The sequence below is a fragment of the Pituophis catenifer genome, unplaced genomic scaffold (genome assembly GCF_029215685.1).
Source record: "Pituophis catenifer annectens isolate HBS135680 unplaced genomic scaffold, rPitCat1.0.hap2 SCAF_7, whole genome shotgun sequence".
Lineage (NCBI taxonomy): Eukaryota > Metazoa > Chordata > Lepidosauria > Squamata > Colubridae > Pituophis > Pituophis catenifer.
The window spans coordinates 47,367,803-47,373,802 of NW_027256887.1; the positions used below are offsets into that span (position 1 = coordinate 47,367,803).

At 36.6% G+C, this 6,000-nt stretch overlaps 1 protein-coding gene across 1 annotated transcript in view; it reads right to left on the reverse strand.

Annotated features, from left to right (window-relative positions):
- The window catches only part of OSBPL8 (oxysterol binding protein like 8), a 101,824-nt gene extending 96,290 nt beyond the window's left edge, over positions 1 to 5,534 (reverse strand). Inside the window, exon 1 of the mRNA XM_070946591.1 lies at positions 5,224 to 5,534. The gene's annotated coding sequence lies outside the window, so the exon portion shown is untranslated. The remainder of the gene's footprint in view (positions 1 to 5,223) is intronic.
- Between the last annotated feature and the right edge of the window lie 466 nt (positions 5,535 to 6,000).

A 6,000-nucleotide genomic window follows, 5' to 3' on the forward strand; every position in this document is an offset into this window, starting at 1 on the left:
TACATGTTATACTTTCATGAATAATGATAAAAAAGAAAAGATGGAAAGAAAATTGCCCAATATTGTGAATGAATGCAGTCAGGGATGGGGAAACTATCTTTTAGCTTGCATGTGGATTACAAGGATGAGTGGGACAGAGATATAGAAAAAAATGATTGTGATTCACAAAACTAAGAATAAATGAGAATATTAATAGATTCAGATCTGTTAGTAAAAGGTTTCTTTGAATATCTAGTTTAAATATAAATCTACACATATATATTGCAAAGAAATGGATGTAACAGCATAACTGATTTGGCTGTTTTATGAAAGCTAGATAATTAATGAAGGATATGAAGGGGAGTATGAAGTTCTGTATATGGGCAGACCACTATTTGGTAATGAGGGAGGATGTAGGAAGGAATACACATTAAAAAATATTTCTGAAGGAATGAATATCCAGAATGAAAAACATTAATTTGTTTCCCTAGAATGAATGGAAAAGTTGATTTAAAGAAAGATATGGAAACTTCTTGGAATCAAGTGAAAATATTGCAAAGTACCACACAAAAGTGAGGAGTCATATTTAAAAAAAGGTGTTTGATGGGTCTATGAAATGAAAAGCTGTGGGTGAAAAAAAATTGAGTATTATTTCTGCAAAAGATCAGTATTAAAAATTTGTATATAGAGAAAAACCAGAATCAAAGACATTCAAATTATAAAAAGAGTTGTCTGAAAGGAGGTTAAAAGGGTTATACAAGGAGCAAAGAAAATTAGAAGAAGGAAAATAATGACATGATTTTGGATGAAACTGAAATGAGAGAATGGCAGACAAACTACTTTATAGAGATTTTGTATGGGAATGATGGTAACATGTTGAAAAGTAACCACGTTCCTAGCTAGGTATTTTTTCATATACCTTTTATACTTGTGGCCTTAGTGTTTTTCAACATTCTCATAGCACTACTTTCATTTTTGAAAACTACATCTTTGCTAGAAAATAGAAAACTGTTATCACTGTTTTCTTATACAGGTAACCATCAACTTATAATCACTCATTTAGTGATCATTCAAAGTTAAAATAGTGCTGAAAAAAGTGACTTACAATTTATGACCATAACAGCATCCCCACAGGCATATGATCAAAATTTGGGCATCTGACAATCAGTATGTATTTTCCATCTGGCTTCCGACAAGCAAAGTCAGTGGAAAAGTGATTCACTTAATGACCACATAATTCATTTAACTGCAGTGATTTGTTTAATAATCATAGCAAAAAAGTTGTAAAATTGGGCATGACTCACTTAACAACTGACTTGCTTAGCAACAGAAATTCTGGTTCCAATTGTGATTGTAAATTGAGAATTACTTGTACAAATGGAAAGCTAACAAGAGTATGAAACTTACAGGGGAATTAGTTTGTTCATTGTCCTTGGGAAGTTCTTTGGTAGACTTCCTCTTTCATAATTTTTCATTAGCAAACTTTGAGAAGTACAGTGCAACTTCATATTCTAGTAAATAAATCATAGTATGTGCCTCCCTCTTAGAATTGTTCTATTGTAGAACAACACAATAAGGGTACTATGCTAAAAGCATTAAGAGAATTAAATACAAATATAATGTCTTGTGTAATCGTTAATACCACAGAGGAAACAAAAGAAAATATCGTATAGGTAGACAAATCTATAGAAAATTATTAAATGTTTTTTGCAATTCATTTCAGTGGTATAACTAATTTTCTCTGGAATTTCGACTTTTTATCTTTCATTTTTGAAGTTATCAAAAATCAGAAAAATACAATAAAAATAACAACAGTCTGATTTAAAATTGTAAAGACACTCTAGAAAACCAAAGAATAACCAATGTTCAGCATGCTGTTATGAGAAATCCTATAATTCTCAGTGCAAATCCTTAAACAGAAAGTTTTTTTGTGTGTGTGTGTGTGTGTGCGTGTGCGCCTATTTTCCACTAGGCAAGATTATTAATGTAACAAAGCATGTGTATGCATTTTCAATAAGAAAATAAAGTAATTTTATCTAACTATTGTACAGAAGACATGGCATTTCTAGAATTATTCTATAAATAAAACAGATAATTCCATTAAAATATTTGTAAAACCTCCAGAAACCTCTGAAAGGACTAACTTGTATTTTTTAAGTGTTACCAAATACAATGCTCAACCTGATATACTTGAGAAATGTAACAGGAAAAACTGTTAAACTTATTTCTCTGAAGTCTCTTTATTGAAAGACATTTTGACAAATCTCAGGAATGCAATTCAGCGAAGGATGATGGGTACTTTTTCATTCTTTATACAACGAAGGGCGAAAAAGTATGTAAATGCAATCAAATAACGGAAGGTTAAACCATATCCATATGATTTTAGATGTATGGACCATTCTGTATAACGTTTTAAATAATTGGATAGTAAACAAAACAATGTTTCTAAGAAGTCTTTTTATATACTGCATAGAACCATGCAGTTTAAAGCTATACATGTGGAAGATGCTAAACATCTGTTTGATTCTGAAACAGCTGTATCATCTTTGAAGTTGCTGAATTGCTGAATTTATTTATATTGTTATGCAATTGTTATAGTTAAACCAAATTGTGAAGCAAAAATTGAAATATCTAACATTTGAAATATATAAAAATGAAGCAATTCCAAATATGAGATTTCTTAATCACTTCAGCATGATCTTGTTTATAATCCATTTAACTACAGTTTCTGATCTAAGTTAAGAATTTCTTTCATTAAAAAAATCACCAGAGATTGCATTTATTCTCCAGGTAAGTGAAAGAGAATTAACAATAAATTGGAGAAACCCAGGGCTTGTGTCTTGCTAACACGGCAAGCTCTAAAAACTTGTCACTACTATTTTTACTTTTTCTCATTCCTGTAAACTCAATTTCATTTTATTCTTTCATCTATTCCATTTATCTTTACATTTTTAAATCTGACTATCATTACATGTAGAACTGAAGACTTACAATAAGTCTTTAACATTGTATTACCAATTTTCTCTAAGGGGGCGGGAATCTAAATTAGAAATTGTACCACTTGTAGTAGTAGCCCACACACATAATGTTCAATCGTCATGGTAAAGAACAATTAAGTACAAGTGTATATTATTCTTCTAGTCCAATTGCTAGATCCATAATAAAGCTATTTTCTGTTACATTTCCAGACAATACAATAACAACACTTAGCCTAATGGCTAAATATGGATCTCTTGGTGGCCTCCTTCAACCCACTCTAGCCAGAGGAGAAAAACATGGGACAGGCAAGATTCAGGGTTTCCTTGGATTCCATACTATTAAACAGGATGTGAGCAGATTGCTGCTTCAGAAAAGGGATAGGATGCATCATCTTGGCCAAGTCTTCAAGAACTTGACTGTGAGGGAAAGTATGATTCCTTGCATAAAGGAGGGCAGAATGCCACCCTCACCCAAATAGCAGGAACAAAGATGCACTCCTAGTACAGCTTCTGCAAGCCCTCCACTGCTGTTTGGAGCCTGCAAAATTATCACTTCAAGGCTCATGCAACACTCAGGAGCTATGCTCAGATAGAGTCCCTAAGCACAACACTGCCCTCTCTCTTCTCTGATACTAAATTACCACTTCCCCCTATAAATTCCCAAGGGACTGGTCCCAATTTCTATTCTACAATGGTCACTTCCCAGAGATGACAAATCTCTCAGAGGCTTAGGCTCAGATTTTAAACTTGATAGTCTCCCCTCCAAACCTGCATAATTCCTTGTTAATTATTACAAAAAAACACAAAAGCCATTGCTGTTCCCCCCTGTGCCCTTAAATGTATTTTATTAGCAATCTTTTAGTCTGAATTTCATTTAAAGTAATCAAAAAGTGAGCTGCATTTCCCTCCTCTTATTAGGATGTGACAAGTAAAATTAAAGACAATTTTTTTTTCTTTGTAAATTCTCAATATCATTTTTATTTTTTGATGGAACTAGATATAATATTCAGGCCGTGTTGTTTCTCCTGAGGGGATAAATGCTGCCATGTTTTACATGATTACGTTCAAGTTTTTTATGTTTTCCAACAACAATCATACTGAACATTGGTGTTGTGGCTAATGAAAAAAACACAGCTAGACAAGTGGCCAAAGTGAAAGAACAAAACTGTAGGTCTGTTTAACAATCAATCTGTGTTCTTTTAAAAGTGTATTTAATGCATTTATCTTTAATGCATTTATCTTTATTTAATAGTATAGTATGATGCTCTTTATCTTTGATTCAGTAGACATTCTTATCATGAAAAACCTTCATTGTTGTTGCCTTCAAGCTAATGAACAATTTGAGTTTCAGATCCTTGATTTAGTTTAGATTATATCTTCAAATTTTCCTGTGCTTACAAACACTATTAAAATGTGCTTGAAATTATGGCAAACATGAAAACACGCAGCACAAAAACAAAAGGGTTTGCTTCTGCGTACATTACTATGCAATCAACAGTTACATGTATTCATAACAATTTACAAATACTGCAATGTATCTTGGAAGAATAAGCTATTTGTAGTGATGCAGAACTGAGCACCGATTAATAAAAAAGAAAGTAGTAGTACTGTAAGTCAAATTATATGACTGACAATTATATCTGGTATTGGCAATAATAGGAACATGGTGTGATGCTTTTGTGCAATTGCACAATATACCTGCCTGCCTAGTTCACTTACTCAAGGCTCTTGCAGCAAATTAATGTACAGCCATTTCTGATTTATAGTTTTGTTAAATTGAAATCTCCATTATGGCTTTAAAAGGCAGAAAGCTAATCTCACACCTTTAATAGGGAAACTATTAAACCCTACGGTATCTATAGTTCTCAAAACACCAAGGCGAGAATGGAGTCACCTTTGTTTTCACAACCAAATATTACTAAAAAGAAACCAATCTAAACGAAGGGGCAGGAGAGGGGCATTAAAACTCTCGTTCACATCCCAAGCCGTCACAACTTGAATCATCATCACCATCACAAATATTTTTCGCTTTGATAGCGATCAGAGCCGCCAGAACCGAGAGACGTGCCCAAGGTCATGCAAGACGGCACACGCGCCAGGAAGACTACCGCAAAAGCTCCGCTCAGGGACGATTCTGCCTGGCCGCCCACACCCACGCCTCCTCCCCACAGGACCGGGCTGCGACGCAGCTCTGTGGGGCAGCACTTCGGCTTCTGAGTAGCGACACGAGATTGGTGCTACGCTTCCCTCCGTCCCGCCCCCTTACCTCTCTTTCTAGGGGTCCAGAGGCAAAGGGGAGGAGTGATCCACCGGTTCCGGACCCTCTGGCTCCGGAAAGGGGCAGGACCACAGCGCCCAGATGCTTAAGAAAAGGACAAGCTTTTGTAACTCGAGAGGATCCCGTTGGCGCGACTTTGGGATGCTTGCTCTTTGTCCCTTGCGGGTGGGAAACCACGCACGCGTCCCCCCGTCTGTCCGGCGCGCACGCAGCTCTTCTCGCCTTCTCTCTCGCTCGCTACCGTTACTGCTCAGGACGTCGCCGCTTGATTCTCTCATCAACGGCCGCCACAACTCTCCCTCGCCTCCCGCTCGCGAATACCGCGAGTCAGCGCTGGAAAAGGGTGGCCTTTCGTTACCCAACCACGCCCTTCTGGAAAGTCACGTGATTGGGCATCCTCGGCACAGGGCTGAGGTAACAGCTGGGAGACGCCGCCCTCGGCTTCTGCGGAGCCCTGAGCGGAAGGCCTTCCTCGCCTCGCTCAGCTGTAGTGAGCTTAGTCTGTCGGGCAGTTTTGCATTTTTTCCCTAAATCATCGATTATTTCGTTTTTAGAGGAACTTAAGTGTTTCAGGAGAGGTTGATTTACAACAATAATACAGGTGCCACCGAAAACAAAACAAAACCCCGAAAGAGCAAATGTTCGACTATCTCAATAGCAATAGCACTTAGACTTACCGTATATACTGCTTCACAGTGATTTACAATCCTCTCTAAGCAGTTTGTAGAATCAGCCTATTGCCCCCCAAAACGTTGCTGAGGTAAT